The sequence below is a fragment of the Tamandua tetradactyla genome, chromosome 15 (assembly GCF_023851605.1).
Source record: "Tamandua tetradactyla isolate mTamTet1 chromosome 15, mTamTet1.pri, whole genome shotgun sequence".
NCBI lineage: Eukaryota > Metazoa > Chordata > Mammalia > Pilosa > Myrmecophagidae > Tamandua > Tamandua tetradactyla.
In genome coordinates, this window is record NC_135341.1 from 15,196,948 (window position 1) to 15,224,454 (window position 27,507).

General features: G+C 40.8%; 1 protein-coding gene across 1 annotated transcript in view; it reads left to right on the forward strand.

The window, feature by feature from the left end:
• The first annotated feature begins 9,992 nt into the window (after nucleotides 1-9,992).
• The window catches only part of TAFA4 (TAFA chemokine like family member 4), a 265,526-nt gene continuing 248,011 nt past the window's right edge, over nucleotides 9,993-27,507 (forward strand). Inside the window, exon 1 of the mRNA XM_077130345.1 lies at nucleotides 9,993-10,544. The gene's annotated coding sequence lies outside the window, so the exon portion shown is untranslated. The remainder of the gene's footprint in view (nucleotides 10,545-27,507) is intronic.

A 27,507-nucleotide genomic window follows, 5' to 3' on the forward strand; every position in this document is an offset into this window, starting at 1 on the left:
ACAGCATTACTTCAGACCAAGGAACACACTTTACAGCAAATGAAGTGTGGGAATGGGCACATGCTCATGGAATTCTATGGTCTTACCATGTTCCCCATCATCCAGAAGCAGCTGGATTGATAGAACGGTAGAATGGCCTTTTGTTAACTCAATTTTAGTGCCAACTAGGTGGCAATACCTTACAGGGCTGGGGTAATGTTCTCCAGGAAGCTGTGTATGCTCTGAATCAGTGTCCACTGTATGGTGCTGCTTCTCCCATAGCCAGGATCCATGGGTCCAGGAACCAAGGGGTGGAAATGGGAGTGGCACCAATCACTATTACACCTAGTGATCCACTAGGAAAATTTTTCCTTCCTGTCCCTGCGATCTTGAGTTCTGCTGGTCCACAGGTTTTAGTTCCAGAAGGAGGAGCGCTTCCAATAGGAGAAACAACAATGACTCTGTTGAACTGGAATCTAAGGCTGCCACCTGGTCACTTTGGGCTACTCATGGTCCTGGATCAACAAGTCAACATGGGAATTACTTTACTGGCTTGGGTGATTGACCCTGACTATCATGGAGAAATAGGACTGCAACTACACAATGGAGGTAAAGAAGAGTTTTCCTGGAATGTAGGAGATCCCCTAGGGCATCTTTTAGTACTACCATGGCATGCTCTGTGATTAAAATCAATGGAAACCTGCAGCAATCCAATCCATGCAGGACTACCAATGGCTCTGAAACCTCAGGAATGAAGGTTTGGGTCACCCCACCAGGCAAAGAACCAAGGCCAGCTGAAGTGCTTGCTGAGGGTAAAGGGAAGATGGAATGGGTAGTGGAAGAAGGTAGGGATAAATATGAACTATGACTTCATGATCAGTTACAGAAACAAGAACTGTAATGCTGCTTTGTTCATGTTATACTATTTAAGTTGTAAAATATCAAGTTTAAGAAGGAATGTTACCCAAGGACTTGCACCCTATTCTGGGGAGATTTAATGCATTTCCAGTTGTACGTGGGACAGTTGAGTATTGTTAGGTGAGGAAAAAATGTGTCTGTTATTGTTTTCTATTTAGAGATTAGTATGGTTTAAGGTGATGTGTATAGCTGCCAAGTTGACAAGGGGTGGACTGTCATGGTCAGGTTCATGTGCCAACTTGGCCAGGTGGTGTTGCCTATTTGGTTGGACCAGTGCTGGCCTGTCTGTTGCTTTGACGACATTTCATAAATTAAGGCATGATCACGTTGGCTACATCTGCTGATTGCATTTCTGATCAGCCAAAGGGAGTGCCTTCTGCAATGAGTGATGCTTAATCTAATCACTGGAAGGCTTTTAAGGAGGATTCAGAAGAGACAGGCTCTCTTCCTGCTTTGGCTGGTGAGCTTCTCCTGTGGAGTTTGTCCAAACCCTTCTACAGAGTCATCAGCCCCACAGTCTGCTGTGTGGATTTTGGACTCTATGTTCCCATGGTTAAGTGAGACACTTTTATTAATTTCATATCTACATATATTTCCTGCTGACTCTGTTTTTCTAGGGAACCCTAGCTAATAACACAGCTAGACCTGAGGAAGTGATGGAAGGAGCCAAGCCAACACCTGGGCAGAGAGCATTCCAGCAAGACTGCCCCGCAAATGCAAAGGCCCTGAGGCAGGAAGAAACCTAGTGTGTTTGAGGAACCGAGATGCTGAGAGGTAGGAAATGAGGTGTTGTCCTTTGACTCTGACACGTTGGGTGCTGTTGGGGGGATCTGAAAAAAACAATAACATGATCTAACTTACTTTTTTTTGTATGCTGTATGGCAGGGGTCACATTTCATTCTTTTTTCCATGTGAGTATCCCCTTATTGCAGCATTTGGTGAATTTTTGTTTGTTTAGTTTTTGTTTGCTTGTTTGGGAAGTGCATGGGCTAGGAAGATCTAACTTACTTTTGAATGGAATAACTAGCTATTATGTCGAGGCCAGGCTGTAGAAGATACCTTAGGTTATGTGCTCTGGAAAGCAGACTCTGAGATGGAGATTTATATTCGGGGGTTATTTGGAGAGGATTCTCATGATCAACACCCGTGAGGAAGTGAGGGGACTGGATTGGGAAGAGGAAGCAATGAAACACAGTGCAGTGGCAGGTGAGACTCAGACAGGGAGCGCGGGAGCTGGAGTTGCCCTTTAGAGAGGTTCCTGCTGACTGGAAGTTGGATCTCAAGTTTTTATTAGATTCAAAGTTGATTTTTCTTTTTTGCAAGAATACTTATAGTTGATACTGTGTTCTTCATGTTGCATCAATTTTAGTGATCACAAGACATCAGTGAACCAAGAGGATGAATCTGATTTCTTCATTGTAAATTTCCCAATTGTCTACACATTGGTTTTATCAGCTATTTTTATTCTTAATTTTTATTGTGAAAAGCATATACAAAAAAGCAATACATTTCAAAGCACACCACAACAATTAGATACAGAGCAGATTTCAGAGTTTGGTATGGGTTCCAGTTCCATAGTTTTAGGTCTTTCCTTCTGGCCACTCAAGGCACTGGAAACTAAAAGAAATATCAATATAATGATTCAGGAGTCAGATTCATTTGTTAAATCCTATCTTCTCTTTTATAACTCCACCTTCTCCTTTGATCTTTTTTTTTAAAAATTATTATTTTTTTATTGATATATATTCACACACCATGTAATCATCCAAGTGTACAATCAATGGTTCATAGTGTCATCACACAGCTGTGCATAGCTGTTGTCTGCTGTTCTGGCTGAATTTCTATATAGAAAAATGTTCCCTTAGCCACCAGGCCATTTGGTTATTGTTAAGTATGGTTCATATAAGAAAAGCAGGACAAATGTTTCCTTTTAGTTAGGAATTTTAAAAGTAGTGCTTTTGGTTCCTTAGCACCCAATTCAGTATTTTAATAAATGGCGGAAATGATTCTTTTTTTCTTACTACTTAGGTTAAAAAAATTTCAGTGTGAAATGTGCACAACTCAAAATTCCCCATTTTAATAACTTTCAGGTGTACAAAATAGGGATCTTAGCTACAGTCACAATTTTACACACCATCACTAGCGTTTTCAGCCCCTCAGATGGAAACTCTGCACCTGTTAAAGAATAACTCCTCCTTCCCCTCAATCCTAGCCCCCACTCACCTATAATCTAGTATTTGTATTACAGTCTCTTCGAGTTTGCTTCTTCTAGGTATTTCATATGAGCGAGATCCTACAATATTTGTCTTTTTCAATCTGGCTTATTTCATTCAACACCATGTCTTCAAGGTTCGCCCATGTCATAGCCTGGATCAGAACTTCATTCCTTTTTACGTGGAATGATATTCTGGGATTGCCGAGATATATGATCATTCTATGTTCAACTTGCTGGGGAACCACTGAACTGACTCCCAACGTGACTGTAACATCTTACAATCTCAACAACAATGTATAGGGGTTCTAATTTCCCCACATCCTCCCCTGTACTTCCTGTTTTTTATTTTCCTGTTTTTTAATCATAGGCATCGTAGAGAGTATAACGTGGTATCTCATTGTGCTTTTGATTTGCATTTCCCTGATAACCAATGATGTTGAGCAACTTTTAATATACCTATTGGCCTTTTATATTTCTTCTCTTGAGATATTTATTTTATAAATATAAAATATTTGCACATTTTAAAATTGGGCTATTTGTCTTTTTGCTGTTGAGTTATAGCAATTCTTTATATATTCTGGATGTTGAGCCCTTATCTATATGGTTAGTAACTATCTCCTCCCATTTTATAATGCATCTTTTTACTTTCTTGATAATGTCCTCTGATGTACAAAAGTGTTTAATTTTGATGAAGTCAGTTTTAACTATTTTTTCTTTTGCTGCTTGTGCTTTTGGTGGCACATCTAAGAAATCACTACTTAAAGAAATCACTTTAAATCTCCAATGTTTTCTTCTAGAAATTTTATGATTTTAGCTCTTTTGTTTAGGTCTGGCATCCAGTTGGAGTGGATTTTTATACGTGGTGTGAGGTAGGGTTCCAGCGCCATTGTTTTGTGTGTGGAGATTCCATTTCCCCCGAATCATTTGTTGAGGAGACTGTTCTTCCCACAATTTACATACTCAGCACTGCTGTTGAAAATCAGTTAGCCATAGATGCATGGGTTTATTTCTGAACTATCAATTCTATAGCAATGATTCTTTTTTGATACACAAGTTTTCCTGTATTTGGCCAGTGGAAACCCTTTTGTGTTGGCCTCTGGTTCCCTCTGTCCTTTGATAACCTCCTTGCTTTCTGGTACAATCAGATACCCCAGGCTCCCCTCACACCCGCCAGCCCAGTTACAGGACTCTCCACTGCTCTCAGGAGTCTGGTGTCTTTTCATGGAAGTGGTATTTAAAGACCACAAAGGCTGGCGGTGCTACGAGGGGACAGTCATGGTTCCCATGCCATCTCAGTGACTACCACTAGGCAGTACCTATTTTTTATAAGGAGAGAGGAAATCATCAGTGCACGTTGGTCCACATTTTTCCCAATTCAAATGTTAATGCACGAGTTTTATTTCTTTGATTTTATATTTGCATCTCTTTTTTCACTATGGTAAAAATTTGGGGGGGTCTATATATTTTTAAAGTCATTAATAAAAGCAAGAGAACAGAAGAGCCAACTGACAAGGTCAGCATACTGGAAAACAGGTACGCAGGTGCTATCTGTCGTAGGAAAACTGAGATAAGCTGCAAACTAAGCCAACAGTGAGGACAGCGTGAAATAACCTGGAAAATACCACCGACATCTCAAAAAACTCAGAAACTGGAAGCTCTAAATGCTCCTAGAGGTCGGAATGAATACGCAGCCTAAAAACAAGGTCACTGAAAGCTTATTAAAGGAGCAGTTAGACAATCCGCCTTGTCCCATCTGCCTCCCACTTAGAGTGAGGATTGAAAAAATTCCTCTGGAAAGGGCCAATGATCGATATTTCAGGCTTTGTGGGCCACATACAATTTCTGTAGCATAGTATTTATATTTTTTAGCTTCTCTGACTTCTTAAAAACCCATTTCTTCAGATGTTAAACAGAGAGAAGAAAGGCTAAGGAACTTGCCTGGAGTCGCACATATAGTAAGTAGCAGATGTATTGGTTATAGGGCTTTCTCTGTGAAGTTATTTTAACAGTTTACATGAAATATATTAAAATAAATTTAAAAAAAAAGAGAAGGGAGAGATTAGTTGGGGAAAATAAGGAGTAAACAAACTTGGAGTATAGAGTAACTCCTTTATTGCAGTTATAAAATAATCGTCTTCGAACACAGTCAATGGAGAGAGAATTGCCTTCTCTGAACAAGAAGCACATAAACAAACCATCTTAGGTGTAATTACTCTGGAGAAACCCCTCTTGTTTAAAATAACTTGTTCCAAGCGAAGAACTATTGTACAACCACTTTAACAGTTTCTTCTCTTTTAGTTTATTGGGGCATGCCGAAAGATGTGACAACCATTCTCGTCCAAAAAGATGTCCGAGTGGTCTGTTCACAAGTTCTTTCTTAGCATGGGCCCTGGCTTTGGACGGTAATGCAAAGTGTGACCACAAGGTGGCAGTCAAACCCTTCCAAATGGCCCCTGTGGCGAGAAGCCCAAGTAAGAACCTCATTGCGGATTCCAGGCCCCGGGGTGCCAGGACTGAGGCCTCGCTTCTGCGTGTGATGGATTTTTAAATTCCTGACTTAGAGAGATTGGAAAATCATCATGGCCAGTTTTCAGGTTTAAGTGTGGAATTTCTTAGCAGCAGCCAATACCTGAATTCCTACAATCTCATCTCTTGGGAAGAGTGTTTGGCCCAGGAAAGCTGGTTCCTGGGTAGGGAAGCTGCCCCATAGGGCGCATTCTCATTGATCTGGAGAGCTGGGCTGGGCTGGGCCCTCTTTTCCCTGAAGGTCTGTAGAGAACACAGCAGCTCCGCAGTGCTCCTTAGAGCCAATTACATTGTTTAAAGTTGGTCTTATAGGTTACCATGTCCACATTTGCTGTTATCCTTTGGTTTGAGCAAAATCAAACTGTCAACTGAGGAGTTCACTGAAGATTGGAAATCCAAGAACTGCAAAGCGTTTCGTCTCATTTATCCCTCATCACCTTGAGGTGCAGAGCCTTGGAGTGTTTTTAGTGACGGGGACCCTCATGGCATCTGCTCATTCCGCAAAGGCTCCCAGACTGCCCCCCACAGCGGGCACTGCCAAACCCGCAGAGTGGGGGCATCTCTGGAGTTGTGTGAACAAAGGACATGGACAGAGAAGGCAGAAGGCCCTGAGGTCTCGATACCGACCAAAAGGGGTGGGTTCTCTGCCTGATGGGCTCAAATGACCAATCCTGCGACACCAGGGTTTTAAAGAGGGAAAGCGTTACCGTTAGGCATGAAGCAGGTGATCAGAGGCCTATGGCCTAAAGTCTGTCCCCTCGAACTGCAGTAACTCGGATAGTTTTGTAGCATCAAAAGATGGACAGGTTTTAGCACGATAAGCACAGGGCTCAAGAGGCCAAAGTGAGAGAGGATCTAATTATTGCACATGTGCAGATTGATTACATGCTTTAATGAAGAATGAATGTAAGGAAATCACCTGGGTATGATGGTGAATGTGATTTTCAGTGTTATGATGAAGTCCAGGTCCCTTACAGGTTAAATTTAAGTTACTGTGCATGTTCACAGGTCCATTTTGGTTAGCTCCAGCTTCATCTAGTTTGTTTAGGAATGGGGGGTGGGCTAGCACTTGGCTGACTCAGCTTCCTTCATTAATAAACGTTAGAGGCTGTCTTTTGTGATCATAAGGCTCTAAAGATGAAAAACAGGATAAGGGAGTACAAGTGGGACCCATCGCAAGGGTTTTACAATAAAAAACTAAAGGCTATGTCATCATCAGAGATCAAGGCTACTGGGTTGCCATTCAGTAATTTCAGGTATTTCCTTCTGGCTATTCTAATATACTAGAAAGTGAGAAGACCATCTATATAATGATTCCATAATCATAATTACTCGTTAATTCTTACTTTCTCGTTTACATTCTCAGCCCTGCAGCCCATTCAGCTTTGTGAGGTTGGGTTTCCTGGCAGCCTCACTGAGCTCCAATGCTCTTATCTGTATTTTGGTGGTAGTATCTATCATGAAGGGTAGATTTAAGGATAAAATAAAGCAAAATCACACTTGTTTAGGGCCTGAAACATAGCATATGTTCTGTGAATGCTATTATAATATGACATATGGTAGTAGTTTATTATTATTAAAAGGTCTTAGTACCTGTGAGGCATTTAAAACACCCAATCTCCAGGCCTCTCCCTAGCTTGATTAAATCAGAATCTCTAGGAGGACTGCCCAGCCGACTTTATTTAGGTAAATATCCCCAAGTATTTCTGATGTATATGGATTGGGAACTGCTAGTTTAGCAGACAGTGATAGAGTTGGTGGCATTCATTGGTGAGTTGTCAGTATTTGCCAAAATATCTTCCAATGGGTGTCAACAAAGTGTTATGTAAAAAACGGTTTACTTACAAAATGCTGCCTCAAGCAAAATTAAATATGTATTTATTTTTATTGCAGGGTTCCTCAGCACCTTTGATACACTGATGTGCATTGTGAGTCTCTAGACTGGAAGATGGAAGAAGCAAACAAACTTGGAGTAAAGAATAACTCCTTTATTGCAGTTATAAAATAATCATCTTCGAACACAGTCAATGGAGAGAGAATTGCTTTTTCTGAATAAGAAGCATATAAGCAAACCATCTTAGGTATAATTACTCTGGAGAAACCTCTCTTGTTTAAAATAACCTGTTCCCAGCGAAGGACTATTGCCCAACCACTTTTACAGCTTTCTTCTCTTTTAGTTTATTGGGGCATGCTCAGCTCAAAAAATTGAGCTGAGATGGAATTTTGGTTCAGCTGTCTGGTATCTCTATGCAAATAAATCGCCTTTCAGAAATCACTTTGTAATACTATCCTATTCACTTTTTATTAGATTATCTGTTCATGGATAGTCTTGCTTTTGCAATTCAAATAATAGTGTATTGGAAAGGAGGGTTTTATGGTGACTGTTACTTGGCACAAGTAATAAGTCTGGAGGACAAGAGAATAAAAACAATAAGCAGAAAAAGATGCCCATTCTTTTATGGCTTTCCCTTTAAAGTAGCAGAAAGGGCCAACAGCTGGGAAAGATGTCATAGTCTGCTTTTATTTGTCTTTTCACTTCTGTTTTTGTTTTATCCCAACATCAGCATGTAAAAGTCTGGTGTAAATACTATTTATTTGGCCACTGAATCCTTTGCTCAAGGAGCATGAGGTGGGTATTGCAAGAGTCCCCATCAGGCGGGCTGCTGTTAGCGTTTGCCAGGCCTGCCGCACCATTCTGGAAAAGTGGTCCTAGGCAGGGCTTTTGCCATGAAGTTGCCCAGATCTGTTACACCTTGTCTGCTGAATGAAACAGACTGTGTTACCTGGTCATAGTAGATTGGACTAGGGATCGGTAGCTGAGCCAAAACCTGTCTGATCAGGAGGCTCCAAAATAAAGGGTAAATAAACGACCCGTTCACATCCCTTCTACTAGAAACATTTTTAACATGAGATGCAAGGAACACGCCAAAGTATCTGGCATACAGACACCAGATATGAGCTATTTCCTCTTTTTGTATGAAGAACCACAATGTGCCACTTTTGAATTATCCATGAGGCCACTTGTACATGCAGGCTACGGAATGGGTTAACTCTTCGGAACCATCTGAAAAAACCCAAGCAATGCCACCATCCCAGGTGTCATTATCCCCGCGTTACACCACAGATCGGAAGCTGCCCGAGGTCAAGGGGCTTGGACAACTTGCATAGGGAGCACATCTCGAGCCCAGGTCTTCCTACTCCAACTTGCACTAACTTCCTACTTCCAGCTACACTAACCGTGGCTGAGGTCATTCAATCAGCAGGACCAATGCAGGTCAAAAGTAATTGTTGTTTCCCAAGAAATCTGGAAAATAATTTGCAGGGACACAGTTCTGTGGAAGTGCCTTCCATTGTGGGTGCCAGGGAAATCAGAGCATGGGATATGAAGCCACTGGAAGAAGAATCAGCAAGTAGCAGATAAAGTTAAAGGTGCCTGCTATGAATCCCAGAAGAAAACTCAGAGTTCAAGTGATATAGACATGTAAATAGAGCAAGTGACAGAGTAAGAGAAGTACTAGGGACATACTGAACAGAGTGAAGGCAAGGCAGGGTAAGGCAAGGATTAACATTTGAAAGCCAGCTAAAAAAGAGACAGGACAAGGAGGGAACTAAAAAACAACTAAGAAAATAAGTCCACATTGCACCGTAGCAACTCTTCAGAAGCTTAAGGCATCATGGAAAAAAAGAAAGCAAGCACTGATTCACAGTAAGAGCAATTCTATATGGATAGAAAAATGTAAATCCTTTAGAAAAATATCTGTCTACATACCATTTTTCAAAATTGTAGCTGATATTCAGTAACTTTCAGAGAGAGAATTTATGTAAGATGCTTTTAGAAGTGTTTATGGTTCACCTTGCGGAAATGGAGCCCTGAGTTTTGCCTCCTTCCGTTTACGAGGATGTCACTTACATCTGCCTTTCTATAAAATTAAAAGTAAGACGTGATGATGGAGCATTTCAAAGTCCTATCACCAAACCAAAAAATTGAACTGAGATGGAATTTTGGTTCGGCCTGTCTGGTATCTCTATGCAAATAAATCGCCTTTCAGAAATCACTTTGTAATACTATCATATTTACTTTTTACTAGATTATCTGTTCTTGGATAGTCTTGCTTTTGCAATTCAAATAACAGTATATTGGAAAGGAGGGTTTTATGGTGACTGCTACTTGACACAAGTAATAAGTCTGGAGGACAAGAGAATAGAAATAATAAGCAGAAAAAGATGCCCATTCTTTTATGGCTTTCCCTTTAAACTAGCGAAAAGGCCTAACAGCTGGGAAAGATGTCATAAACAGCTGGGAAAGATGTCATAGTCTGCTTTTATTTGTCTTTTCGCTTCTGTTTTTGTTTTATCCCAACATCATCATGTAAAAGTCTGGTGTAAAATTTGGCCTTCTTGCTGGAACTCCACAGCCCACAGCAGCCAGGAGTCCAGCAGAAAGGAGGGATGGTTGGTTCCTGGTTAGCAGCAGCTGCCTGGGCGGTTCCGGTGGAGGAAAACAGGGTGGCAGATTTTGTACTCACTCTTTTGGGGTCTGTCGTTGCCCTGTGGATAAAGGCTGCTTCGCCCACTATGAAATTTCTTGATCCACTGAGGTTCTTCTGCAGGGGAATGGTGTCTTCTGTAGGCAAGCGGACATCCACGGAGGCCTAAAGGAAATGAGAGGGCTCTGCCGCGGCGCACGGAGAGGCAGGGTGGGGTGGCGGGCAGCGCCCAGGCTCTGGCGCGGATGTCGACACCTCCCTGCCGCTCCCCGGACCTAAGGCAAACCTCTCAGCCCCGCCGAGTCTCACTGGCCTCATCCGTAAGAGGGAATATTAGCAGTACCAGCCTCGTACCAGCCTTGTGGGGATTTATTTGGTCATTCTCTATGCGCGAGGCACTTTGCTGGGAACACACGGTGGTGAGTGCAAGGGGGTGGGGCGCGGATGTGCACTAGGTAATCACAGAGGGAGGGTGTGCGATAATACACTGAGATAAGTGCCCTGAAGGGAGAGACACACTCAAACCGAGGAAAATGCACTAGACAGTGGGGGGGGGGGGGGGGGGACGGTCGTCGGGGAAGGTCACTCCCAGGGAAATGTAAAATAACGCCCTCACTGTTGGGTGTGTGGTGAGCTCTTAATAAACAAGGCAAGGAGGAGGAAAAAGAGGAGGAGGAGGAGGAAGGGGAAGAAGCTAAGGTGGTGGCAGGCTTGCCTCAGAGACCTCTGTTTAGGCAACGACTTGAATTTGAAATCCCGCTGTGACAGTGGCCACTGAGCCACACCATGGCAGCCTGCCCCATCCAGTAACGTGCCAGGAGGTAGAAAACCTCAGGGAGAAGGGAGCCAAGGGGAGCCCAGGTGGCAAGAGATGCACCCCGGAGAGAGCCAAGGGAGCACCAGCCCCGGGGACTTGCCCTTTTGCCTCCCAGTAACTGGCTTTTAATCAACATCGTCTGGGAACCTGTCTAAGCAAAAAGACCTTGTCTGCCGTCCCTCCGTCCTCTGTCTCCCGGTCTCAGTGGTCTCATCTGAGTGAGGAGTGGGGACCTTGAGCCAGTGATTAAAGGGCAAGTTGTATGTGAACATATGTCAATCGTATGTGAATAAATGCACATAAGTGAGCGCGCAGTGCAGGTGTGTGACTAGCCAGGTGGTGGCTGTGATTGGAGATAGGGAAGGCATCCTGCTCATAGAGAGGATGTGTGCGTCCTTAATCCTCGGGGCAGGGAAATTCAGCTGTAGTGTTTAGAGATGGGCTGACATGCAAAGAAACGCTGATTATAACTCAATATTTTTCTTTTGTAAAGATTCAAATGGTTACCAGGAAGTTGGGGGGGGGCTGTGAAAGTTGCATTTTTTTTAAAAACTAGTAATGAAAGTAACTGCCGTTTGGTGGAGAGGAGAGCTCTGGAAGCAGGTGTCATTAATATGAAGCTCATCTGTCAGCAGCACCAGGGAGAGAAGGGTGTTGATGGGAAACCGGAGATTTTTCTCAACGAAGGCTTAAGATGAAGAGTTTAATGCGTTGAGGCCTCTGTTTGTGGACTGGGACGTGTGTCAGTTTTAAGCTCTTTGTAGAAACTGCCCTTAGTGTCACCATAGGCTCTGGAGAAGTTTTTGGGCACGTCTTTAAGTCTTCAGAAGGCCTTCCTCCACTTAGAATGAATTAGATGCGTCCCACCCGGGGGTACCGGAATAGACTTTAAAACTTTAGGAGCAGAGAATAACTCGAAAATAGGGACGTGACAGCACCCGCGTTGTTTTGACTTGAGTGCCTTCCTTCCGCCTCTCTCGACTCTGAGTGAGGAGTTGGGTTCTGAGTTGAATGCAGTAGCAGCAAGAGCTTCCAAATTATAAACAAAAACGAAAACAGCCCTTCTCCCAGGAAAAAAAGCAAAACAGCTAGAAGGTACTATTCTGGTGCACGCATGTCAAAATGTGGACTCACGGGTGGATTTTAAATCACCTGGTATGATGACATGCACACTAGTCTGCATCCCTGAGTCTCGCCTCGGTCTCTCCGCCCCTGGGCCCCCACCCCCTTCCCCAGCAAGTCCCTGAGCCTGCCCCCTTCCTCTTGCCTTAAAAGCCATGGAAAGAGCAGCAGTGGTTCCTCCTCACCCCTGAAACACGCGGCATGGAGCCCAAGGGCTGGGTGCGGGGGTGATGCCAATGGGAACAATTCATTATTCCATCAAGCACTTGGCATGTCAGTCAATGAAAAAGTATGTCCTTTAGAACTGACAGTGCAAAATAGTCTCTTCAGCAATTGGCATGCCAAGATTTTGATAGGATAATGAATTATTCTCTGAACCTATCATTTCAACCCATCAATTTGGCCATATAGACTTTTCTTCTTGATGGCGGGACTAAATTGTAGAAGTTATCTAAAATAGTAAGCAAAATAACTTTGCAACCTGGGACGGGATGACTGGGGCACTGGGAAGAGAAAGTAGAAGGAATGGTCCTCAAAAAAGATTTTGAGGTGAGCATATAATTTTAATTACAATTCACAAAAGTACAAGAAAGCTTCCCTCAATTTATGTAACTTTGGGACATGAAAATATACAGTTTATTCTCATTGACACCTGTAGGATGATGTTAAAATTGCATCCTCATTTCCCGTAACAACCCACTAGAAAAAATGAGATAATTTATTATTCTGTTTACGCTGTTGGGCAAGCTTTGCTGAGCAATATAGTTCCTGATTATTTAGGACATACAGGTGTTTAGGGCAGTCTTGGATTGGACTCTGGTTGAGAGATCAGTTTTTCCAGTTAATCTTCATATGTAGGTGACTTTACCTGCACTTGATGTATGTTTTTTCTTATATTCATGTGGCTCATTAATTCTGTCCATTTCAGGCCCGACCTCTTCAAAGGTCTGCACCCATCTCTTCTCCCCGGAGAGCCTTGAAACTGGGGTGAGAAATCACACAGCTCGGTGGTTTTACGGTGACTGTTTAGCACGTTGGCATGCATTTGGGTGACTTCTGAACATGGCACAAAGCATGTTTAGGTTTCAGCTGGTCGAATTGCTTTTATCCTAAAATGTCAGCTTTATTTCCAGGAACAGCAGCTGCCACATTTTTTTTCAACTATCACCGCTGAATTGCTTGGTGTAAATGGTTATTTTCGGTCCTGTTAAATGATCCCTCGCTGCTACAGCAATGGTCATTTTAAGTACCATCACAAAATAACAGTGACATCAATTTGTTCTCAGAATCAGGTCTTAATTATTCACCCATTGTTTGAAAATAGAGAACTGCCTCATTAATCCACTGCAGAATATTAAGCGTTTCATTAAAATATTGCCCAGAAAAGAGAGTTACTTCAAATCCCCTTCATATGCCCTTCATTGCCAGCAGTATTATCTATTCTGCATTTTTAACTATCAACCTGAAGGAAAATCTGGGCATCCACGACCTTCTAATTTGTGCTTCAAAGAAAACATGTCTTAATGTTATGTAATAAATCAATCATTACTTGCATAATAATCTTAATGCATGTCTTTGAAGTCAGCAATCCACGAGAGAGGCTGGGATTTTTAAAAATTGACAACTCTCTGGTCATTTGATGTAAACTGTGTTTTATTGATCAGCTGTGAAATAGTATTTGATATTAGCTGGAAGCAAAGGCATGAGATCATGGAGAACAATGAAAAACAAGTATTACATATACACACACATATATGATTTCTGAAGTGCATATGAAATATGACTTTCTAGTACTTATCAGATAATACTAATTCCCTTTTAAGTTCAACTTATCTTTTCACACATGCACACACAATATATATATGTTTTATGGTTTGTATCTTGAAATGACAGTATTTGCAACTGTGTTTTTTATGTGTTCTATAGCTCCATTATTTGAAATGCAGATTTATCCATATGCATTCAATCACCTTTTGCCTATTTGCCTGGATAATTTTTCAATTTACACATTTTTCAAATTAGAAATGATATCCTAGGTCCTTGTTATTAATGCTCTGTTTATTATAGCCCCCCCAAAGACCCTCGACTTTTACTTTATTTGTAGATGAGCTTCAGATAACATAGCTGCAGATCCACTGCTACTTTAATGATGAGCTGCTGAATTATAGGCCCACTGATTTTGAAGTATATTTAGAAAAAGCAACAAGATGTAATTAATCTGACAGTAAAATGAACAGAAGTTAATATTGGCCTGAAGCGAAACGGCTCACTGTAAATATCTAGCCTCAATAATTTATAATCAAAAAGGCTCAGTTTTGGTTCCTAAAAAAGTCCCCTCACTTTTTTGCCACTCACACAATGTAGGTGGACCCCATTCTTCAGAAATTTCCTCCCCAGACTTTGCTAATATCTTGTGTTGATCACTTACAGAACAGAGACAGCGCCTCTCTTTGAGTTTCCTGGGTCCCTCTCCTCTTTGTAATTGAGTGTCCCCAAGCCTAGCAGTGGAGGAGCAAACTTTGATCATAATCTCAGCCCAGAGGTCACCAGCTCGATGACCTTGGGCAAGCATTGACCCTCTCTGCACCACAGTTTAGGAAAGACCTGCTGTGAAGGCTTGCGCATGGGTCAGTGGATAATTCCTAGTGCTTTAGAGGAGCCCCCAAAAGCTCTGTCGCCTACAAAAAGGGGTGAAAACATGCTGCCGTGTCACACTGATTTGGGGACCATGCTTGTCTCATAACTCCCAGCTTCAAGTTTGGAGATCACCAACTATGGGGTGACTCTTCTTCCCTCTTCCCTCCGCTCCTTTCCCCATTAGCTTTTCCATTATTTCTACTCAATAATTAATACTGAAAGGCTTTTCTCTATTGAAACAATGCTCCCAAAAGGTTTTTTTTTTTTTTTTTTACATCTTCTCTGGGTTATTTCATTTTCCTTTTGTCTGAACACCTGAAACGCATTTAGACAGAAAAGGTTTTCTCGCTGTTATTTTTGTCCTTTTTTTTTCTTACACAGGTACTGTGTGTTCCTTATAAAATAATATGAAAATACAGCCAGAGAAAAAATCACCTAAACTATAATATCTATAATCCATACATATGTTAGGCACACCCACCAACACCCCTTTCTACATATGCACAAATTATATATATGCACACTGCGACACACATACATATATAGATAGTTAAAACCTTTTTTCTTGTGAGCTATATAGATAGATATTTCACACTGTGCACACTGCATATTTCTGGGTAACTTACTTACTAGGTAACTCTTTTTTACCTAGTAAGAGTTAGTATACACTTTCCCATACCCAAAGAAAATTGGACATAAAAATATTTAATCAACATTTCTAGTGTCTGATGATAATTTAATTGCGCCATCTTGTATTGTTGGACAGTTAGACTCTTTGCAACTACTTAATATAAAATTTAAAAACCACTGCCTCGAATATCTTTGCAAATACATCCCTTGTGCCCTTGTCCAATTACTTCCTTAGGATAAATTCCTGGATGTGGCAATTTGGGGTCCCAGGACATGCACGTTTTTGAGCTTTAACTTTTGGTAAAGTTCCATCCAGAAATGGATGTAAATATCCAAAATTCCACACATATTTGCAACACTGGATATTATAAGTTGATGGAAGAGCTTCAAAGCAGAGTTGCAGCACAGCGTTTTCACAGCAACATCGAGAGGCGAGAACATACTGGGTCAACCTGGGCTTCGTATATTGAAACAGTTGTAAGTACTCTGGTTAGCATGACAAGTTGAACCACCGATGTTCATGCAATGATCATGATTGAATAGAAAGTGAACAGCCCCGGAGAGCTGGACCACACATCAGAAACTATTGTTTCTGATTGAATAGACCCAATGAGAGAGCAGTGGCATACATTATTTAGATGGCCCAAGTGGCTGTCACTTCTCAAACTAGGTTAAGTAAAAAAGGCTACACAGGTTAATTAAAAGATAACACCATGCAGTTGGACAGTGCCTGGGTAATTGTTTCTTCCACTAAGATAAGTATGCAATGCATATTACAGAGGTCTAGGAAAAAAAAATAAGCCTGTGACAGAGATGAGACATTTGTATCTGAAGCCAGAGTGCTCTTCCTATATTTAGGCTTAAAAGCCTGGAAACATAAAAGAATGTTTTCAGAATTATCTGTAAACACTGAGTGGATATTCTGATCAGTATAGGACTGAGGTTGCTTATAATTGTATTGAAAAGATGATATATATTTTTTTTTTTTTAATTTTTATTACGGCAAATTTTAAATATACACAAAAGGAGAGTGACTGGTACCATGAAGGGCAGTGTACACATCACCCATTTACAGAAATCATTAATTCACAGCCACTCTCGTTTTGTCTACACTCCACCTCAACCTCTGGTGGGTTGTTTTGAAACAAACCCTAGACATCATATCAGTTTGCTGATAAGTAGTTTTGTGTGTAAAAGGTGATTTTGCATGACTGGAGCTAATAAATTTAATTTTCTGATACAGCATTACCAAAATATCTTTGTAAAATATTGTTTATATTATGATCTTGAGTAAGTTACTTGATGTCTCTGATCCTCAGTTGCCTGTTCTATAAATGAGATCTTGATAATACTCAGATATCCTAGGGATGTTGTGAGAATTACAAGAGAGAGTTCAAGATAACAAAAGCCTGGAACATCCTAAGGGATGAAATAAATATTAAATCATCATAACAACCATCACCATCACTGGAGTTGGGATTTTACAGGTAAACATTGTAAAGGGTGCATTGAGAAGCTGAGTAGTAAAGATGTAGTGAATCAAGAGGCTGGGAAATAAATGTGGAAAATGTGGCAGGTGTGCAGAAAAAAAGAGTGGGTCAAGTAGGAGATCTATGAAGGAACATCAGCAGAAAGAACTAGCCAATGGCTCAGGCATCTGGGAGAGTGAGGGCATGAGTTTTTGGATGGTGGTGGCCACATGTTGAAGTTCTATTTATGGGCAGCAAATAAGGATTTAGGAAAGTGAAACATCAGTGAAAGATTGACGAGGAGGAGAGAGAGAACTTGAGTTTCAAAAATGTTAAAATTCTATTAAAGGTCAAATTCTATCATAGTAATAAATGCTATTACAATGGAAAAGTTGAGCTATATAAGGAAGCAATTTCTAGGTCTTGCCTGATGGGTCTCACATTTTCAGAAGTGATTGATATTGGAAACTTCTATGTGATCAGTGTGTTTAAATCGTCCCTTGAAATGTGTTTTTTTGGGGGGCATTTGATTCTTTAGCCATGCTAATCTTATCAAGTAAAGAAGGCTAGATGATTCCCCAGATGATTTGGAAATTTTGCATCAAAATTGGCTCTCTTCTCTGTTCCATTCATTGAATACCTCCTTTACTTTTTTTTTATTTTTAAAGCGGATAGAAAATTTATTGAGAACAAAAGTGAGAAGACAAGCGGTCACTCTCGAAAAGATGGAGTGAGAAAGGCAAGAGGCCCCTCCTTTACTTTTACTTTTTTTTCCCTTCTTTTTCTTTCTCTTTTTTTTGTATGCTATATGTCAGGGTCACAGTTCTTTCTTTTTCCATTATCATAGCACCATTTGTTGAATTTTTGTTGGTTTGGTTTTTGTGTTTGTTTGTTTTTTGGGGAAGTACGTGGGCCAGAGATTGAACCCAGGTCTCCTGCATGGCAGGTGAGAATTCTACTGCTGAACTACCCTTGCACCCCACCTCCTTTACTTTTTTACTTTTACTTTTTAACTCATACCAGTTGCAACCTGCCATCTTCATCCAAAAAATGACACACAGGCAATTTTCAAGATATAGAATTTTTCTGGAAGATTGAATATTTTTATATACCTCAGTAAATTATTTTAATTCTTATGCAGCAGGAATGGCCCCTGGCACCAATTTAGACAATCCCTTCTTTTTTTTCGCCAAAACTTATCTGTCCCATGCCCAATCCTTTGGGATCTAATAGTCATAGAGATACTTTGATGATTGAACCCAAGTAAAAGTGTTAATGGCTGAAAAGTTTTTAATTCAGGTTTCTCCTCTTAGATACCATTTGCAATTGACAGGGGCCTTGAATGCCTTACCTGGAAGGGGTGGATAATAGGGGCATTTGCCTTAAGCAATATCAGTAAAGAAATGTGTTGGAGCTGGGGGTGGCATTTGCTGTCCTCAAATCAAATCACACAGGAACAAAATTTATGAATCATATTAAGGAGTTTGGATTTTCTCCTCAACAATGTGTCTTTCAACTAAAATGGGAAATGACGATCATATTTGGGTGGTGGAAAGGTCTCTCTGGATTGTAGGGGAGCAAAGTAAGAGGTGGGGAAGAGTAAGGAAAGGGATGTAGAGATCCCTGAACTAAGATAGTGGCAGTGAGGATGGGATGAAATGGGTGGCTATTTGGAGGTAGAATACATAGGCTTTGATCACCAATTAAATGCAGAGGTGAGGGTGAAGGAGAAGCCAAGAATCAAACTCAGGATGCAGATTTGGAAACAGGGGTTAATGATAGTATTTATATGAGAAAGAGAAGGCAGGAAAAGAAACATGTTTTGGAGGAAAGATGGTGGGTTCTGTTTTGGTTGTGTGGAGTTTGAGGTGCGTGTGTTGTATCCAAGTGGAGGTACTTGAGGATGCAGAAGTTTACAGCACAGGAGAATAGACGTCACTGGCTTATCAGTGGTAGCTGAAGCCATGGGAATGGGTAGGATTGGTCAAAAACACCAGCAAATCAACAGAGAAAGAGGGAGCACACAGGCACCAAGCCCTGCTTACATCAGTCCTCTCAGTTTTGTATTTTTCTCTTGCATGTAATTTGTTTCTTGGGGGAGAATCACTCTGGATGGGAGGGAAAGAGTCTTAGTCATCTGGTCATTCTTGTTCCTCAACATTTAAGTTGGAAGAGGATTTCAAGATCATTGTGGCAGATTGAAGATGGCCATGGATTCTTTGACATTCTTCTTTGACTAGGGTCTGGGCCCAGGCCCTAAAAGATGGGCAGCTTCCCATTCTGTCTCTCAGAACACTTCCTGTTAGAGCCTTAGTCCCCATGTCAGAAGTCTGCCTGTCCTGCTGGAGAGAACAGGTGGAAGGGCTCTGAGCCAACGTGGAGAGAGAGAGGGACCTGGCCAAGCCCTGTCTCTCAGCTGCCTATAAGGCCCTGGACAAGTGCGTGAAGCCATCTGGGATGCACAAACCAGCTGCCAGGGGAAGACATCAGGGTTACCCTGTGCTCCCAGATGCTTGGAGCTGAAGACCTGCCCAGCGGAGTTCCACCTGAACTCCTCTCCCACCAACTTGTAAGGCACAATGAAATGTTTGTTGCTTTAAGCCACTGAGTTCTTGAGTAATTTATGAGACAATAGAGAATCAGAACAGACTTTTACTCCAAACTCCTTCCTAATCCACTTTTGAAGACATTCTGTTATCAGTGGAGTCTTCTCTTAAACCAAAGGGAACTCCACGTTGTGCTAAAAGCTGTGTTTTCATCTGTAAATCGAGGATGATAATACCTGCCCTCCCTTCTTCTCAGAATTATTTTAGGACTCAAGTGAGATAATATATGTGAATGCACCTCATAAATTATAAAACCCTCTACAAATATAGACGAATTTAAATAGAATTGCAAAGCTTTGTACAAATACTGATTCATTTAAAGAGAGTTTTATTGTAAAATGGAAGTTTTAAGCTGATATTACGCATTTTAAGTGTTAAACATATAGCGTTCATTTGTGTACCTATAATTTTAAGTTATGTCAAGTTTGATCAGAATAACTTTGGCACTCCACCATTTAATTTGGAAGCTTTGTATCCATTCTCCTTGCTTCTTTAGTATTTTGAGTCTTTGCAAAAGGTGGAATCACTGCCACCTCTTTTTTCACCCTGTGCTGGTCTAAAATGTCCTTGTTTACTTCAGGAAATTGGGCAGATTCTATTCAAGAACCCGGAGTAGAGTTGCATCCAGACTGATACCCAGCAGGTCCTGAGGCTTCTTGGATGGCGTGGATCTAGCTACGGCTGACTAGTTCTTAAGCATTGGTCACATCACCTCTTTAGTAAATCGAATTACACAAATAGCATCAGTGGCTCAGCAGGCTGGTGATCTGGTACCAGTTTTCTTCAGGGTAATTGAATTAATTTGTATAATTCAAATGAACACCAATCTTGCAATTTTTCCATCTCGATGCCCTTTGGAAAAAGTGGGTGGATGGAGAGTTCAAAATGGATTTTGACCCTTAATGGAAACACAGGCGTACTTGCTAGTGTTTATCTTTAATTGTTGGAGACGTGCCTGTAGCAGCCGATTTAAAGTAAAGGCAGAATGAAGCCAGATTTGAGGCACGGTTGTCTGGGGTGGGGAGTGGTTCCTGTAGATGAAGGTTTCTCAATCTTGGCTCTTTTGACCATTTTGGACTCGTAATTCTCTGTTGCGGTGGCCCGTGCTATGCAGTGTAGGATGTTTATCATCACCTTGGTCTCTGCCTACCCAGTTGTGAGAACCAAAAATGTCTATAGACATTGCCAAAAGTCTTGTAGGGGCCAAAATTAGCTCCTGTTGAGAACCACTGATATATAGAATAGAGAGTATTTTTCTTTGAGAAGCAAACAAATTTTGCCCCCAGCTACTCCCTAGTTCCCATCCCTACCTCCCTAACTCCCTCAGCTTCACACTTTACATCCATTTCTGTTTAATCAGCCTATCCCCGGTGGTATTTTCCAGGGCAGTAATCTCTTATTTATCCCCTTGATATTTGACAATGGACCTCTTTTCCTTACCCCGCTTGGAAACTGATGTCACATTTGAAGGTGATTTTTTAAAGAAGCCATCCTTTAAAAGGTCATAAAACACTTGGCATTAGGTTCTTAGAGTGTGATGAATATTTTAATAGTTAAAAATGTAGCCGGGCAGCAAAGAAATGATTTAATGTTGTAAATAGATCTCTTTGTGGGATTTAATGTGCAAAAATGGACAGCAATGGCTTTAAAAAATCATTCCCCAAACGGCGAGGTCTGTACACTGGTATACTGTGTATGTTAGATCCATATCTGGAGAGAATGGTCATTATATCTTTTTTAGATATTGGAAGAAGACATTAAGATCATTTTCTCTCTTAGAACTTCTATCTCTTTTTCTCAAAACCAGGAGCCCATAAGATTAGCTTTCTGGGAAATAGCACTGATACCGGATCCCTGGAGAATGTAGCAGTCAACACATTCTGTTAGTTAATGATACTAAGAAGAAACACAGAAATGGTGCTTACTGTGTATCAGACTCTAGTTTAACACCTTGCTGATCCTGAGCTAGGTTTTATTATTGCCCTTAACTTTACAAAAGTGCAAATGGAAGCTCAGAGATGCTAAGTAGTTGTTTCAAAGATGTACAGCAATCACATGGCGGAGCCCAAATCTGAATCCAAATATTCTGGCTTCAGAATCCTTTAACTCCACTATCATGCTACAAGACTGTAAAATTTGCCAGTATAGTACTTCCAGTTTCAAAACAAACTGGCCAAAATAACTCCCCATATTTTAATTCCTTTCGTTACTCTTTCCAGTCAGTTTATCCTTTTTTTTTTAAGGATTTCTGAGCAACAATTATTGAATGAGGTGAAGAGCATTTTGCACACCTTAGGCTGTATATATATATATATACTCTCTTCACAGTTTTTAAGGATGAGGGTTTGTAATTCTCCAGATTCCTGCCCTACGAGTAAGCACCCCTGAGGTACAGTGTCCGCAGGGCTTAGAACTGTAGGTGGGAAACTGAGAACTGTAGGTATCCTGCTACAAGGGAACTAGCAAAGCAGGAGGAAATGTCAAGGACAGAAGGACAATTTCTAGGTCTGCAGTAATTGAAGTTTTAATGTCTATGTAGAACTGTTAGGAACTTAAAAAAAAAACATAAAGAAAAACTCATCCAACAGCCCTACCCAGAATTGGCCTTGCTTCATTCAATTTATCCATTTCACAAGATGAAAGGTTGCAGCATCTGCCAGGATTTAGCGTCCAATCCCAGGGAATCATTGTGTTTCTCATCTCATGTTTGGGTCATGACGCCATCCCCTCTGCCTGCCGGTCAAGATCAGTTCTTTTTGTAATGTTGTTAAAAGGCCCTCGACATGGGCCGGTTTCAAACAGCATTTGGCTCCACAGGGGACCAACTCATGGGCCATCATTTTTATTTCATTCCTTTTTGAATTTAGAGGGGAGTTTTCACTCCTAGCAGAAAGCTATGATAATTCTCACTTTTGAAAACAGCACCACCCCCCAAAATTTAGAAGAGTATGAAATGTTCTAGATCTTGATTGGGTGGTTGTTCCATGGATGTACATATTTGTAAAGCTTATCCAACCATGTATTTCAGATCTGAGCATTTTATTTCAACTAGAAAGGTCTTAGGGAGGGGCAGGCCACGGTGGCTCAGCAGGCAGAGTTCTCGCCTGCCATGCCAGAGAGCCAGGTTCGATTCCCTGTGCCTACCCGTGCAAAAAAAAAAAGGGTCTTAGGGAGAAGCTATGGAAACCAGATGCAGATAAAGACGCAATAGTTAATTATAACACCTGTCCCAGGTTGCATGAGCCCCGTATTACTTTCTAGTAATCACTTCTAATTCTTTCTTGAATCCCACATCAAAATATCCCCTCGTGGGGGGCTTAAATTTGCCCCCTAATTTGTGTTCTGCCTTCCTTTGAAAACAGCCATTCTAAAGCCACATAAGGATACCTGATATTTATCCCTATAAATAGTCAGTGTCAGAAAGGTAAGCTTTACCTTCAAGTCTCTTTATTAGGCCACACTGGATTTAGCATTAAATAAAGATAGAAAATTCACTTGGGGGAGTGGCGAGCTGTGAATATGTTTAGTGCCTATTTCCTTGAATTTGTGAGGAAAGCGAAAATGTAAAGATAAATATCACTTTAAAATAAAAAGTCTTTAGTCACAATCGTTCATCATAGCTCTGATATAGATTCCTGGTCTTAGATATAAATATTTCAGGATCAAGATGCTTTCATCTTTCTCTGCCTTGCAAGAAGGGAAGATTGGAAACAATCTTCCTTAAAGTAAGCAGCTTTTAATCATTGTTTCTAAATCAACTGAAATGTGTAGGAAAAAAGAAGATGTAAGAATCCTATAATCCCTGGTTTAGTTGTAATGAAATTGTCCAGGCTGGGATGGGAACAGATGGATTTTGATTAATTTCTACTAAGACCAGCAAGAATCAAGCTCAATATTCTTTATAAACTTGTCAGGGTAAATGTTATGTAGTCATAAGAGGATGAAGGAAAAAAAGGTATGAAATAAACATGAACTTATAACTGGGTTTATGAATAGTTAAGGGGGATATACTTAAAAACATTACCTCAGCAATACATCAGAAATTCGGATTCATTCAATCAGGGCAATGGTTTTTTCAGAGACCTCTTCAGGTTTAATTCCTTACAAATATATAAATAAAAATGAGATTCTTTTCTTTTCGGGGAGGGCTTCTGTCAATTGTCCTGGGGGTCAAATTAAAGCAAGTCATTGCATACCTACTACAGGGCTTGACAGTAGGAAAGATACAAACAGGATTGAGACAGCCGAGAAAGCTGAACCCAGATTCGACATTTATGATTCCAGGATGATAATTGAAAACAAAGATGAACTTTACCAAGACATAATTTGGAATGAACTTAGACAATTCAGTTGCCATAGTCCATTAATTTTATGGTTGATATTTAGGGTGCTGAGCGGCGAGTTCTCAGCTCCCTCTCTCCTTTGGGGGATCTCCTCTCGCCTCCAGTCCAGTAGAGAACTGACTTGGAAGGGGGAGCAGAAAGAGTCAGAATCTTTGAGATTTAAATTTGGCATTGAGTTGAAATTAGAGATTAAAAAAGGCAAAGGAAGAATCCGAAGTGGCGCTGGCCTTGCATTTTTGTAGGAGATGAGATGTTTACCTCCAGCAGCAAATCAATAACTGGTAGCTTTGGATTTTAAAAATACTTCTGCTGTCCAGATTTGCCTTCTTCCCAGCATAATTCCATGTTTTCTGTTTTTTTCTGCCTGGCCTATGAGTTAGACACAGGCTGAGAGCCGGCTGAACAAACAGAATCCTGCATATAAACTTCAAAACCGAATTTCCAGTTAAAGGTTGTTTTAATCATCAAAAAAATTCTTGCTTCTCATTTAAAAATAAAACAAATTCCTACTTTGCATTTCAGCATTGCAGCAGAATGAAGAAAAGAGAAATGAGGAGAGAATATCTAGAAAAGGTTCTCTTCTTCACAGCTATAGAGTAACCTTTAAATGGAGGGAACTGAGACTAGGTAATGAAATGTATGACTGTTGTGCCTTCGGTCACTGGGATATGGGGAGTAGTAAATGAATTAGGCATTAATTCAACACCAGATACTCCACTGTTTCTGTTATTATTTAGTCATCTCTGCTGTGACAAGGAAACAGGATGTGTATAGGGAAATGCACTGTTTGGGAAATCTGACCGGAGTATCCTAATTATAATAAGATTTATAACTTCCTTCCATTTCTTGTCCATCAGAGACATAGGTAGAGGAAAATGCATGTCAGAATCAAAGCAAAAAATCACCAAGGTTGACTTTTCTATTAAGCACCGACGCTAGGTCCACAACAAAGAGACATGTATATATGTGTGTGTGTGTGCACGTGCGTGTGTTATACGTATTTATGTATACAAAAATATGTACATTTGTTAGCTAAATAAAATCGAAGAAGAAAAAATACCAGTACTCATAGGTAGTATATTGAAACTTTCCGGGATGCTGCTATAGAGAGACTCTTGTTAAGAGGATTAATGTCAGTGACCTCAAGTTTGTTCAATACCGATAATACCAGGTGCTTGTGTGTATCCTATTTCAAATAGTTTTCACAACTATCCTATGGGGGAAATAGTAATACTATCCCCACTTTATCAAGGAGGAAATAAGTCACTAGGTGCTAGAATAACTTTCCGCAGGTCGATTAGCTAAAGAGTTGTTTGAGCCAGGATTCAAACCCAGGTTATGTCTGACTCCAAAGTTCATGCTTTCTTAATCTAGTAGGCTTCCTCTCCTCTGTTATATGCAGAGTGCAGGGTGTGTGTGTTTGTGTGTGTGGCATGGTGTTGGTGTGGGAGTAGGTGAGGGATGGACCACACTTTCAGTCACTGTATTTGTGCCATTTTTCATTCCACTAGAGAAGGCTAGAATAACTTCAAGAATGGTGAAGGATCAGGGGGTTAGGATTATGGTGATGAATCCAACTCATATGAAAAAAGAAAAAAAAAAGAACTCCCTGCATCAACTTTTAAAAGGCAAACATCTCTCCTGCAGAAAAGCTGAACCGACAGAGGCTCTTCTCTACCTGTTGCTACACACTGTATTTGCAGGAATAGCAAAGCTCCTTGTGTTTACTTCTGTAGCAAGAGACAGAGCAATTGTCTCACCATACTGTGTTCTTCGGCAACATTAGAAATGGCACCAACTGGCCTAAATCTTAACGTTTATTCCGTTGTAATGACTCCTATTTGTTAACAGTCTTCCTGTCCTTATTGAAACACAAGGCAGGTCCTGAAGTGGGGTTTGTGCACAGAGAAGGCATGGGGGCAGGTGGGGTTTCCTGCACGGCATTCCTCAATCCCCAGCCCCCAGCCCCCAGCATATAACCTCTCTGTTCTCCCGTGATGGGTCCTGTATTAATCAGCGTTCTCTAGAGAAACAGAACCAACAGGAACTACCTGTAAATATGTGGTTTATAAGGGTATTTCATGCAACTGTGGGAAAACAAGAGTCCCAAAGCCGTAGGACAGGCTGTGAAGCTGGCAACTCGACGAAGGGTCTTAAAGAACACCACAGGAGAGGCTGCTGGCTGAAGAAGCAGTGAAAACCTTCCCTTCACCCTTAAAAGCCTTCAACTGATGGTATCAAATCTAATTGATTGGATTATCAAGTTTCTGATTGATAGTTGTTTGTGATTGATAATTGATCGCAGATGTAATCACCCACAGCTGCAATTTGACTGGCCTATGATTTGATAAACCAGAAGACTGTGTTTTATGGATATATTTATGAAATATCCTTTCAGTAATGGTCAGGCCAGTGCTTTCCTGACCAGACAACTGGGCATCACCATGTGGCCAAGTTGACACCAGCACCTAACCATCACAGGTCCTGAGTAGGGGTGGGGGCGCTGATGAGTCTCATAACCCACTCTAGCAGGCTCCAAAATCTGCAGGGTTCAGTCTTTCTCATGTCCTTCAAATTAGGAATGAAGGGATGTCCTCAGACCTTTCAAACCCGATTCCCATCCCTTGGGGCTAGTATCAATGATTGCCAATCAAGCTTTCTCTGACCTTCCTCAGACAGACCTCCTCCGTCCTTTCTCTGCTTTAATAAAGGACTTATGCTTTACTCTAATACTTTTTCCTTTTTTGAAGCATTATTTCCCCCTCTTAATAATATAAAAAGTCATTATATTCCAGAGCACTAGGAAAAAAGAAAAATAATTACTCATAATTCCATTACCCAAAGAGAATCACTCTTAACATTTTTACTCCCTTCCTTTCTTTTAAAGAATATTTTATTTTTTAGTGAAAAGCTTGTGACTCCAAAAGAAAGCCATCCCTTTATATTTTGGATTGCTAGCACAGAGTAAGTGCTTGGGCAATGCTTGTTGAATCTAGCTGGTTGAACTGAGCATTGAGGCAGTGTAGATTTTACCTTGCTTTTTTCTTTTCTTTTCCAATTAGCCACATTAAAGTTGCCTGGAAATCTCATCAGTCATCTTAGACCAATGAGGAAAGAAGTTTCTCTTAGTGACTGAAACCTCTGCACCTCAGTCTTAGGGCTCTTTTGTTCTAATCCTCCTTTTTGTCTCTGCTTTATTGAGATATAATGAATGTACAATAAATTCATCTTATTAAGTTGTATACCACAGTGGTTTTTAGTATATCCGTAGACTTTGCACCCATAATCACGTCTTAGTTTTCAACAGCCCAAAAAGAAACCACATACTGATTAGCAGGCACTTGCCATTCCCTCCTATTCCCTTCCTTTGACAACCACTGATCTACTTTCTGTCTCTGCAGAGTTGCCTCTTTTGGGCATTTCATACAAATGGAATCATACAATGTGCCATCTTTTGAGATTGGCTTATTTCACTTAGTATAATGTTTTCAAGGCTCACCATGTTGTAGCATTTATCAGAACCTCATTCCTTTTCGTTGCACTCTGCCTTTTCTTCTCTATTTGTACTTGAGATTCTTCGAGTGTGCCTACCAGTATTTTATATGTGTTCGTATGATCCCTGCTACATGATATCTACCTTCTGATCCAAGTAGTTGTCATGTCTAACATATTCTATTGCCCAGGACTCTGAAGATCAAATAATAACCAGTTCAGGTTAATGTACATTTACATAATTGGATGGCTAGTTCTTAGAAAGC